At 35.6% G+C, this 13,529-nt stretch overlaps 1 protein-coding gene across 17 annotated transcripts in view; it reads right to left on the reverse strand.

Moving 5' to 3' along the window:
- The window catches only part of LOC123547589 (gamma-adducin-like), a 70,667-nt gene extending 61,210 nt beyond the window's left edge, over positions 1–9,457 (reverse strand). For 7 of the 17 annotated variants that reach the window (XM_053551875.1, XM_053551874.1, XM_053551872.1 and 4 more), the window contains exon 1: positions 9,180–9,453. The gene's annotated coding sequence lies outside the window, so the exon portion shown is untranslated. Of the gene's footprint in view, positions 1–2,953; positions 3,105–9,179 lie in introns of those variants that run through there. The other 10 variants (XM_053551867.1, XM_053551868.1, XM_053551864.1 and 7 more) reach the window with 5 other exon arrangements.
- Positions 9,458–13,529: the final 4,072 nt, after the last annotated feature.

The following is a 13,529-nucleotide window of genomic DNA, read 5'->3' on the forward strand; positions in this document are numbered from 1 at the left end:
TGTTTGCTTTGCTGGTTTTAACATCGCACTGACACAATTAAATGGTGACTTTTCAGCTTTGATGGTGGAGAAAGACCCTAGGTGCCCCTCCATGCATCATTTCATCATGAGAAGGCTTCCTCACATGAAGAATTCGGCGCCCCGAGTGAGGCTCGAACTCACATCAGTGAGGGGCAAGTGATATAATGTCAGCAACATTAACCACTCGGGCGTTCATGTGTTTTATGTTTCCATTCAATCTATAACAAATAATTTTTAATCAAATCAAGTGATTTAGTAATGGTCTTAATAATATTAAAACCACGCATTTCCTATTAAATCTAAACCAGAAAATGGAGTGTTTATTCATTAAACAAGAGGACCATCATGGTCTTGAATCGCTCACCTGTCCCCACATGACCCAGTTTTGAACTGAGTACGACGTCGTTTTTTCTATTATTTAACACAGTGACCTAGTTTTTGAGCTCATGTGACCCAGTTTTGATCTTGACCTAGATATCATCGAGATAAAAATTCTGACCAATTTTCATGAAGATCCATTGAAAAATATGGCCTCTAGCGAGGTCAGAACATTTTTCTATTATTTGACCTAATGACCTAGTTTTTGAAGGCACGTGACCCAGTTTCGAACTTGACCTAGATATCATCAAGGTGAACATTCTGACCAATCTTCATGAAGATCCATTGAAAAATATGGCATCTAGAGAGGTCACAAGGTTTTTCTATTTTTAAACCTACTGACCTAGTTTTTGAGCGCACGTGACCCACTTTTGAACTTGACCTAGATATCATCAAGGTGAACATTCTGACCAATCTTCATGAAGATCCATTGAGAAATATGGTCTCTAGAGAGGTCACAAGGTTTTTCTATTTTTAAACCTACTGACCTAGTTTTTGACCGCATGTGACCCACTTTCAAACCTGACCTAGATATCATCAAAGTGAACACTCAGACCAACTTTCATGAAGATCCATTGAAAAATATGGCCTCTAGAGAGGTCACAAGGTTTTTCTATTTTTAGACCTACTGACCTAGTTTTGGACCGCACGTGACCCGTTTTAAACTTGACCTAGATATCATCAAGGTGAACATTCTGACCAATTTTCATGAAAATCCATTGAAAAATATGGCCTCTAGAGAGGTCACAAGGATTTTCTATTTTTAGACCTACTGACCTAGTTTTTGACTGCACATGACCCAGTTTCGAATTTCACCTAGATATCATCAAGATGAACATTCTGACCAATTTTCATGAAGATCCATTGAAAAATATGGCCTCTAGGGAGGTCACAAGGTTTTTCTATTTTTAGACCTACTGACCTAGTTTTGGACCGCACGTGACCTTGTTTCGAATCTGACCTAGATATCATCAAGATGAACATTCTGACCAACTTTCATAAAGATCCCATGAAAAATATGACCTCTAGAGTGGTCACAAGCAAAAGTTTACGGACGGACGGACGACGGACGCCACACAATTACAAAAGCTCACCTTGTCACTTTGTGACTGGTGAGCTAAAAAAAACAAGATAACAAATGAAATAATCTCAAAAAAAGATCAAAAGAACAGTCACTTTCCACAATTAGTCATAATATAGTTATAATATTAATTATGATCAACTGAAATTACTGCAATACAAAACTGACTGTATAGCAAACCATTACTTTCCATGCCTTAAGCATTATTATAATTGTAAGGGTTATGTTTGTTTATGGTTGACAATAAGACCGTACAAATGTCATACGCACACATATAATAACAATACCTTTAAAATCATGCATAAAGTATACATCACTATATTACACAGTGCATGTAGCAGGGGAATGTAATGTCACATGATTGATGTAACCGCAACCATCCGGCCCATGTGTATAATGTACTCTTAGGCATTAAACATCTACTTAACTTACGAATTATGCGTGCGCATAATTATATAATATACGTGAAATTCAGTTGGAGAGTAATTATTTCAAAATAGCATCAACATTAAGACAAACGAAGTTGGAAGTTGTTACTGAAGTAGCAAAGACCAAAAGAAAAACAAAGTCATAGAAGGTTTGCACCCCTGCCTCCCACCCACACATTCCACAGTCTGATACCCAGCATTTATTTAAATTATACATGAGTGGGACTTTTTCAGCTTCTGATGGTGAAAGAAGACCTTGGTGCTCCTCTGGGCATTATTTCTGGTACGGTAGGCACCTGGGTAGAACTACAAACACTCGTAAGCCAGTTGAATGGGTTCCTCGCTTGAAGAATCCTGCAAGCCAAGAGAGGTTTTAAACCTACATCAATGAGGGGCAAGTGATTTGAAGTCAGCAACATTAACCACATCCTTTTAAACAAACAATTTGAAATGCTGAAATTAAATGAAGATCGAAAGAATTTAAAAAATATCTTTAGGGCAATAAAATGAACAGTTAATGATAAACGATTTAATGACAAGGTGAATGAAAAGAAAATTACAGTTCAGAAAGTCATCAACCTGTCATCACTCTTTGTGCATCAAACCTTTTTCTCTTTCTGCTGACAAATGTGGGAAGGAGTGATTGAACATGTATCCTTTTTAATACAAAACTGCAGTATAAAATTTCATCGACGATTCTTTTCGATTTGTTCTGTTTGGTTCAAGGTGACGGCCAAATGATTTAATTAAATGTAGGTTGGAAAGATTCCTCTGCATATCTTTTCGCCCATATGCAGCACTTCGGTACAGGCCTTCTTTAACTCAGCCAGGTAACTTCCTCACACAAAAAAGTTCTAACCTTGATTTGTCAGAGGCTCGAACCATACACCCCTGAACAACAAATGTAAACAGTCAACAATCCTGATCTTTAGAACTGATACCAAACCTACCATCAACGAACGACAAGAGGTAGGCCTAACAATACTCTTTGATCACTTAAATCAGCTTAATTGTATTATAAACATAATAAGCAATATACTCAAACCTTTTTAAACTTTCCTCTGCCCTCTTGTTGACCTTGACAAATACTTGAGAGATATTAAACTTGACTATCTCTTGAATACTGTAAATCCAACACAAACATTAGTGCACAAATTATCAAGTTACTGTAAATTATGACACTAGAATTATCAAATGTATATCCAATTAGAAACACTTAACCAACTAAACTACTAATTTCCTTATGCTCAGACACTTTACAGTCTCAATTAACATCCGGCAGAAAAAATATTAGCTAAAGAAAATTTACAACAAGCATTATGTAATTTTACATTATGTCTGTGCATTATTCAGCATAGTTACTTTAAATATTCAGAATTTAATTTGTAAAGATGTAACAGTTTAAGTGAATAACACAACTGAATACACATTTAATATTATTAAATCCTGTATGCTGGAAAGCTTTTTTTCTTCTCTCAACTTACATTCCTATCACAGGGGGTCAGCAATATGAATATATGATGAATATATGTATGAGTTTATCTCTAATATATCAGTTAATAATTCTCTCCACTCTCCAAAAATAACATGAAGATACTGGAGAGGAGACCTCTCGGGACTTTTCCTATCTGTTATGAATGAACAAGTGCATGCAAATGTTCCCCAAAGATAATCCTGAAGAATTTTGTGAGAATAGTTATTATGCTGTATGTTTCTGAGTGGATAATTATTTTTGAAGTGCCTCAAGTGATCCACAGCATTTAGACAAAAAACAATTTCAACTGTCTCCATTACTGTGTAAATTAACTAATACTGGGTGTCACTCTAGAAGAAAGTGAAAAGAACATCCAAGTTCATTGATCATTGGTGGAACCATGGCATTCTGCAAGCAGACTGGATAGCTTCCTCACATTTAAGAATCAGACCAAAGATGAGACTAGAGCCCACAACAAAGAGGGACTGTTCTACAGCGTCTTTAATTTTATATTAAAAACTGATAAATCAAATACAAATACTAAATGTGCAAAACTACATGGCTAGAATGGCACTACTTTTCTTGTATGAGCCATAAAGGGAGATAATAAACAAAAAGTGATTAATAAAACTTTCAATAAATTAATCAAAATACTGAAACCCATGACAACAATTACTGAAAATAGGAAATATCAAGAAATTAACCTATTTTATGTTCACAACAAAAAATGTGGCACCCAGATCAAAACCCAATGCATTATGACCCTTTTAATCACATGCCAATTATCAAGCCAAAAAATCTTTTCATAATCAACATAGAAAACTTGAACTAGAAATGTATTGTTTGTACAAAAAAAATGTGGTAAGACTATAGGGTCAAATCTACCAGATATGAAATTATAGCTACATGTCAAGTGGGCTGGATAAGATAAGAGATCCACTCTACACTGTGGAATGCTGAACACCTTGTTGTGTGTATCTTTCTTTATACCTGTAAAATTATACCCACATATATAAATATCATTAATTTTGACTCTGTGTTTGTGTGTGTGTTTTTTTTTAATGTGGTTTCAACATTTTTCAACAACAAATATTTCAATTACATGTCAGTAGACTGATAAACATCTTCTCCACAAGCAACTGATAACTTTCTAACATGAAAAAGAGGTGCAGGCGAAATATTGATTGTAAACCTACTGTCTTGCATGGGACAAAAACTTGGATGTACTATATCACTGGGCAAAGTGTGCAGCTTGCTGTATTTAATTATAACTGTATAACAAGACAACTCTGAATCTTTTGCACTTTCAAACTTTTGAATTCTCTTTACACATAAACATTTATCTTATCTGGAAGTAAACATTCAGACATTTTTCTGAGAAAGGTAACTTATACAACCTCATGAAATGAATGAATCATTTCAAATTGTTCATAAACACTTGTTCGAGCAGTTAAAATTTGCTGGATATGCCTCTGTGGTCCAAGCAAATGTAGTTCTTACCAATATACAGTACTGATTAAAACATGTATTAATTTGTTATTGTTACATAGAAAATAGTAGCAGAGGCATTTAATAACTTCTAACCTGAAAGGAGGATTGGATAAAAAAATATTCATTCAAGAAATTAATTTTCATGACTATTTATCGGCACAACACTTATCAATTTTTTTCTCGATTAAAGGCATAATATGAACCGGGTACTATGATTCAAATATAATGTACATCTGAAAAAATATCTGTATATCTCTCTTTTAATATCTACCCATTAATGCCTGTATCACCAGGAAAAGTTACATGTAAATGTTTTATGCATATAATAAAATTAATGTGCTTTCCTATATTGATTTGGTAAACACAAACTAAGATAGGAATGTGTAAAACATCTATCATGTGCCCGCCAACACCTGTGTTGGTACATATCAAACATTTATACAGGTAACAGAATTATCTGGTAACTAACACAGAATCATCTACACCTAGTGAGAAAATAGATCCACTGCTTCAACAACATACAGCGTTTTTCACCCTTACTTTAATAAAAATATTATTACTTAAGTCCTGATTAAATTATAGACCATTTAAGATGATATCTCTAAACATTTACGCAAAATAAATCTTTCCAATCATCTTCACCAGTTAAAAATTTAATACTGAGAATATTTTGAAGTTGTACAAACAAAACAACCAGACGCTGAATTTGAGACTTAAGGCCAGACTCAACAGGGTTGCCCCAAGAGGCTAAGTTAAAACCACCAACTCTGGGTGGTGATTTCTACTGGTATAGTGATGCTTCAGCAAAATGAAAATATAAATTGGAGAACGCTCTTGCAATTTCTACTAAAATAACCCTTATCATGCTGGACATGACTGATTCGGCCTTTGGAACCAGTGCAGATCATTATCAGCCTGCACATCCGTGCAGTCTGATCATGACCTGCACTGTTTGCAATTCAGTCAGTATCTTTTTTAGTATGCACCCCTTTTAACAGTTAATGGTACCGTCCAAATTGAAAGATGGACAAGTTCATTATAGAAATTAAGCAGGGTAAGGGATAACTATGACTTCCAATATATCTGTCTTTTGTCCTAGTTCTGGCACCATCTGGGAAGGCAAAGGTGTGCAAAAGAACTCAAATATTGAAAGTTTTGACAAAGACATTCAGCGAGAACTATGGTCAAGTAATTTGAAGTCAAAAGGCAACCACTATGTTAATATGTACATGTAAGTATAAAATTTGGAAGTAAATCAGGATATGTGACCACTTATAAATATTGCTGATACTGTTGGAAGCTATTACAAACAAGAGCTGTCACTAATAATGACAAATGCCCCCCCTCCCCCACACCCCGGCAGCACCTTGACCTTTGACCTGGTGACCCCAAAGTCTGTAGGGGTCGTGTACTCAATAAGTACTATCAGCATGTGAAGTTTGAAGGTCCTGGGTGCAGTGGTTCACGAGTAAAGTGCCTTCATGCAAATAGTTAACGTTGTGGCGAACGAACGAACAAACTAACTGACGGACAGTTGAAAACTAATATGCCTCCCTTTGGGGGCATAAAAATTGTAAAAACGAACAGAATAAGGTTACATATATTTACAGTATAAAATTTCACCTTTCCAACAGGGATAATGAGGACACCAAAATGTTTGATTGCCAAGTTTTACTGTGTATATTATATGCTACATATCATAAATACCAGGTGCCAATATAATTTCAACAGTCATCAAAAATAAATAAATATTTTCACCATAGCATTGTACTGTACATGTAGTGAACAACTGTTTAATTCCTCTGTATGATATACAATGAGTCACTGGAATGTCAACTGATACATAATACAAAAGAATTCCATTCATAATGTCCATCAAGGGTTCTCGTTGCAGTCCTGGCACAAGTTGCAGTCCTAACTAGTCTGACGGATAGACTTAAGCGGCATTGTAACAAAATTTGAAAAGAACTCTGCAATTCTACAGCGAAATAATCATGGTAAGACTACATCAACAGCATCTTAAAATTACTGGAAGATTCATAATTAAGACTAGCAATCACTTTTTCTAAAATGTTCTTCAATTCTGAATAGAGAAAACAATCGAAGTTACTTCAAACACTTTTACAATCAAGAGACTGTCACCTCGGCAAACACGCTAACAATGACATTAATTGTGTAGATCACATACATGCTGTCATGTCTCACATTGTAGTGCAAACAGCAACGCTGACAAGCTTGTGACTCTGCCTACTAATATTGCTTCCCTTTGAGTTAAAGCTGGCATCCCACTGTGGAAACTTGCGTTCGGTGACTCCCAAGCTTCATTTTAAATAAGCATATACAGGGACTAATTCTGCATATGTGGGATGCCTGTTTCGGCGTTTCTGAGAACCCTGTTCATCCCCACATTCTTGTCTACTCCACCCATCCCTATGACTCTCTCTCATCCTTTTACTGTAATGTAACCATCAATCTACAATTACAGTTTCCGCCACAATATTGGTTCCCTTCTTGTTGCCTACCCTAAACTCCCTTTACAACAATGCCAGTCCCTTCCTGGTCTCCTGCTCCATCCATCCAACATCTTCTTACCCGCAACTGCTGGTTATATCATAGGGGTTTAGATTTAAACTTCCTATTTCTGGTTAAATTTTGGTACAGGCTCTCGAGGAAAGGCTGAGAGAAATCCGTATGGATGCTGTGCGGAGATTATACAGAAATCGTGCAATTTCAGTGCAGTTGCCATGCTGTCATCGCAAGTTTCCCAAGGAAATCGTACGACGCCCGTATGGTTTCCGTGCAGAGGCTGTTTTGGCCATATCAAGGCCCCGGCATGGCAATGGTGCAGCCTCTGTAGGGTTGTCGCTTGATGATTACTCAAAATCCGTGCAATTTCACAGGTACTGCACGGGCAGAGAGCGGCAACCTTGCGGCTGCTGTGCGAGGGCCGTGCGAAGGTCCCACGAGTCTACAATCTCCGTACGTTGTCTGCACGATTAGCGCGGCCTACTATTATATTATAGTACTAACGATGCCCGTAAGGGGACTGTGCAGTGCCACCTGCGACATGTTTACGGGCTTACGATTTTATCAAATTTGTATAACTTTTGGCTAAACAAGATTGTACAGGCTGCGGAGCCCGAGAATCCGTACGAAAATCACACTGCTGCCTCCTGCCTCCGAAAAGAAAGGAGAATACGGGCAGTCTACAGGCTCCGCAGATGCATCTTAGACCAAATGTGAACGAGGCATTAACAGTGTAGGAAAACCCCAGGTGTCCCTTCATGCATTATTTCAGGCACTGGCAGGCACTTGGATAGACATGCATACCTCCTAAAGGCCAGCTCTATAGCTTTCTTAAATGAAGGCATTCTACACCCCTAGCGAGATTTCAAACCCACAGCACACTGGCATGTTTGAAGTATGTGACCTTGACTAATCAGCAACAGAGGCTTTATAAAGGGAGGTAATAGATATCACAAAATAGGTGTTGTGAAATATAACCAACTATTACTCCTGATCAGCACAATATCATAAAAATTATACCTGTAAAAGCACAAAAACACTTGGGTCACATGTGCAGCCCATGCACACTTAGAAAGCCATCATGTATTGAACCTTAGAGAGGGATGTTCCAATTATCTGCAATGTAAGGTGTCTATCTTTACTGCACATTGTCTGTGGAACTATTCAACTATGCACTATTCAAAACCCTTTATTTAACCTAAAGACCTTCAAAGTTTTGACTTATAAACTTGTCCAATCTTCCTCTGGTTCAAGCAAATCAAACTTTTTACAAGGTTAGGAAATAATCCAGCTTTCAAAACTAACACAGAAAAGTACATTAAATGATAAGAACTTCCTTTTTGCTGATACACAAACAAAAAACAAGGAAATAAGTGTTTGTGTAAAATTTGGAGGAATAAAATCTTTTCCCACTGCAGTATAATGTTCATGTTTTTTTTTGCCTATGTAAAAATGAAGTGGCTCATTAATCATAATGTAAAGATAAAAGCTTTTCTGTTTAGACTCAGCAATGAAACTCTTTTACCATTCCTTTCAGCTCCAAAATATATGCAACAACACAACTGTTGCAAAACAACACTTAAGCCAACTGACTACACCTACAGACCCTGCTGGGATTACCAGTTTATAATCTCCTGTCAGACAGGGCACTTATTGTTGTACATGACAGAACTGGTAACATTACAAGTCAAAAACATTTATAAGGACTTCCCCTATACTAATAGCATCAAATACAATTTTTATATTAATTTGCAAAATCTATAAATAAATTAAACCTTACCTTAAACAGTAATTATTCTTTTCTTTCTTTTAAAGTGTTATAAAATAAAATCCTTCAACATGAAGAGCTCAATAAAATCCTGTTCACAATGTCTCCAGACAAGTGCCACACTATTCCAAGGTCAAAATATTCCGAAAATTTCAATCAAGTGATGATTCACAGAATAATCAATGAAAACGAAAAAAGTACACATCCAATAATCTCTACAACCTAAAATTCCATGTTTTTGTTTCAAACTTTGGTGGAGAAACAGAAGTATCCTGCTATAGATCCATCACTTGACTGAATGTATGGTTATACAATGCCAGCTCAGCGGAGATAGAGAGATATGACTAACAGCATATCATCAATAATTAGCAACCATAGACCTGCCATGCATGTACCAAGGGTTAAGATTGTAACACGCTCCTGGTGTTAGTGGGACAATCTATATTCTCACAATTCTAAATTCATTGACTGGATAACTTCTAACCAAAGCCAGTCTAGAAATTGACCAAGGAAAATGACTAAAACATAAAGCAAACATTCAACCTCTTTCCCTCCCTTTCAATCCAATTTGCATATATGAACACATAAAATGAGATTATTTGATACGATTTCTTATGTAAACATTCTTCAACTTTTTTCATACAATTATGCATGGCCAGAAATCTTGGCTTAGTTTTTTATTTTTTTTAAAAATTAAAACCCACAGGTAGGCCAAGGGCATACCACTTTTGATAAGGGGGGAAACCTAATTCCCCGAACTTTATTACATAGAGGGCACCGGGTTAGAACAACCCCTGGGGTAAATAATGGCCTTCATGAAGAATTCACCCCCAAAAAAGGGGGCAGGGGTAAGTAATTCAAAAAGCAACTCAGTACGAAGGCATTTTGGTACAGTGCCATAAGTTTTTAGAAGAACACAGGGCAAGGAGATACTCAGGGATGAATTTAATTTTTTTTCCCACTAGCAAAAGATGGGTTCACTAAAAATTTTTTAAAACTTTTTATGCAAAATTTTAAATTAATTTTTTTTGTTGTTTTTTGGGTTTTCATAAATTTCAGGGTGGTGGTTGGGTTTAATTTTTCTAACTTTTCATTTCATGTTCGGGGCAAGCCGGGATTTTTGGTTTAAAAAGTAGTATAACCAAGTCTCAATGATCTTTGGACATTTCGGAATTTTAGATTTTTCATCACTGCCCCTATTTTGCTAGCATTTTCGGTCCCCGGGGCCCTTTTTTACACAAAAAACTTGTTTTTTTTTCCTCTCCTTTTCCCCAAAACTTTGCAAATAAACTACCAAAATAAAACAAATTTTGTCTAGACGCTTACTTTATACCCAAAAATTTTAATTTTTTAAAAGCGAAAAAGCTCTAAAAGTGGTCATGTGAATCAAAATTAACACCCTAAGGAGGTTTTAAAGAGAAAGGAAGGTTGAGGAATTCCACGTTTTTAATGTGATCGCGAAATTTTCAGACCATATTTTCTACTCACATTTTTTTTTTTACTTAAAATTTCGCGAGTTCAACCGCTAAATTCGATCCCTTGATTGTGCGGGGGGGAAACCCAAAAATACAACAGCACGTGCTTGAGGATACGTGCAGTATGGCACAGACTGGGTCTTTTTGGCCCAGTCCCTTAAATCCTTAAGAAGTTTATCCTTGTTAACCACAGAGGCATTTCAAAAAAAAATTAAGGTTTTTCACCCCCCAAAACCTAATTTTATGATAAAGCACCCCTGTTTACCAAGTCAAATTAGGGATTTAGGTTTAAAACACTTCATGATCCTAAAATTTTTGAAAAAATGTCCCACACTGTAAAATTATGATATGGAAACAGCCACCATACAAGCTCAAAAAATTTGCAAAAAATTTTAAATGTATTATTCCCATTAAGTCGCTTTATATTTTTTGCAAAATAAAAAGTTTTTATTTTAAATGTTTTTGGGGACCCCTTTTTTGAAAAAAAAAAAAAACCCCAAAAGAAACAACAATCAAAATCAGAAGAAAAGAAAAATTTAACCAAAGGCAAAACAAAACTCATAAATAACTGAGGTTTTTTTTATTTTAACAAAACCCTTCCATAAATTTCCCAGACAAAGGTTTTTTTTTCAGTACTTAAACTGCTTACTTAAAAAGAGAAAAATGCTTATAAAAAACTGGGAAACTAAATTAGTCTGTAGAAATCATTTAAATGAATACGAGCAGAAAAGTCGGGTTTTTTTTTCGGAAAGGAAAGGTAAAAGGTCATGTTTTTTTGAAAACACCAAATCAATGCAAGAATAACCTAACTTGTGTATACTTACGAGATATCAAAAATGTACTGACTGGAAAATGAAATTTCTATCGGGCCCCCAAACAAATCCCCAATCTGTACGATAAACTACAAATGGTCCGGATCCAAAAAAAATTCAGGATTACATTCAAAAAGCCTTCATCAAACCCTTTTATTTAAAGACTAGCTTTATTTTTTTGTACCCCCCCCCCCCCTCCCCCCTCACCCTTTTAAATGTTGCTGTGCATTTCCTGAAATATATGACTGAACCATGTCACTCGTACAACAGTTCTACTTACTTCAAAGACCCCAGTACCAAGTTCTGACATTTCCCTGATGCTAATTTCATTTGTTAATTGGATTTTGTTATGGAATTTATACCACTCAATGAAAAGTCAAGTATTCCCAAAAATTTTTCAACATAACTATGGAACTGGTATTTTCAGGGGATTCAAAACTTTGACAGCAACTGATTAGATTATGATAAACCGGGGAAAAAATTTAAAATTTTTCCCTGAACTTTTTTGATGCGCTTATTCCAAAGAACTGTTACCAGTCAAGGTCACATGCTTTACAACCAACCCCTTAACAAATTTAAGAAAACATACGTACAATCAGATTGCTATTACAATCATTTTGCTATTAAGAAGTTTTCTAAGCCCCTACTGCATGCAGCCAGCACCAAAGTTCCATTGAAAAAGCATTGCTTTTTAAGTTATTTTTAACGACACAGACAAAAAAATTAAACTGACTTTTTTCATAATAACAACAGTTCTGCAAAGTTTAAAAAAAGTAAAAATCCCAATGTGAAATGGACTCTTATAAATTCCTTGTACAATGTATCTGTTAAAAAAATTTTTTAGTTTAACATTGATGCTGTGTTTTTTTTTTTCCTTTATGCAAATATAACTTTCAGTAACCAGAAAAATTCGAATATGTTTTTGAAAAAATTTTTGGGGCCCCTATTTTTCCTGACTATCATACGGGAGAAATATTAAACAAGACAGTATATGTTTCCACGGGGGCCGATCAACATCCCCACAAAATCTCTCCTATCCCCACTCCAATCAAAACGAATAATCCCCTTGACCCGCTTCTATTTTCTTACATACTCTTTTCTCTTATTTGGTGTTCCAGCTTTTTTTTCTGGCTGCCAACAAAACTCCACAGAACCCATTTAAAAAACCCCAAAAACTTAAAAATAAACAAGAAAATAGAAAAAATACAATTTGAGAAAAATTTTAAGGAATATTTTTTTGGTTTAAAAAAGTACAATTACTTACGGCCCCTAAAAAAAAGAAAAGGGAGCTATTAGAAATCTAGATTATAGGGATAGCTTGAAGCAAAAAGACAGGCCGATTCCCATTGATTTTGGGAAAAACTTCTTGAAAAGCCTTGTACATTATACTATTCATTTATAAAAAAATTTCGGGAGAAGTTTCTGGAAAGGGGAAAAACACATTTAAGGGGACTAAATTCTAACAATTTAAAGAGGTTGTATGACAATAATTTTTTGCCACAATATCACAAAAAAATTTTTAATACCACTCCAAAAAAATTAGAAAAAAGTACTACTAGCCTAAAAAAACAGGAGTACACTACATACGAAAAATAAACAACCTATGGACAGTTTAATTTCCCCTATGAGGAACCTTTGTCAGGAACCAAAGATAACCCTTCTAATTTTAAAATGACATTTTTCAAACTTTTTATTTTTTCACTTTTCTCTCTCAGCAAATTTCCTCTAAGCCGTTATCGAAGTCTACCTAATAAAAAAAATATTTTAAACCCTAGGGACCTGGTTCTTGTGAAGACACCCTCTATGAGGTGAACAATTTTGTAAATTACACCAAAACCCTCCACCTTAAAGAAGATTCTCCACAAAGCATTTTGAATTTGCCTTTGACCTGTAATTTGGACCTTGACCTTAGACCTAGTACCTTTTTTGCACATGACACTCTGTCTCATGAGTGGGAACAATTGTGAGTTTCATCAAATCCCCCAGCATGAAGAAATATCTCCAGAAAACTCGGGGGACGCCACCTCGCCCCCCCCGGGGCGTTCCCTAAACCTTCCGTTTTTAAACGGTTTTAA

Source organism: Mercenaria mercenaria, chromosome 9, assembly GCF_021730395.1.
Source record: "Mercenaria mercenaria strain notata chromosome 9, MADL_Memer_1, whole genome shotgun sequence".
NCBI lineage: Eukaryota > Metazoa > Mollusca > Bivalvia > Venerida > Veneridae > Mercenaria > Mercenaria mercenaria.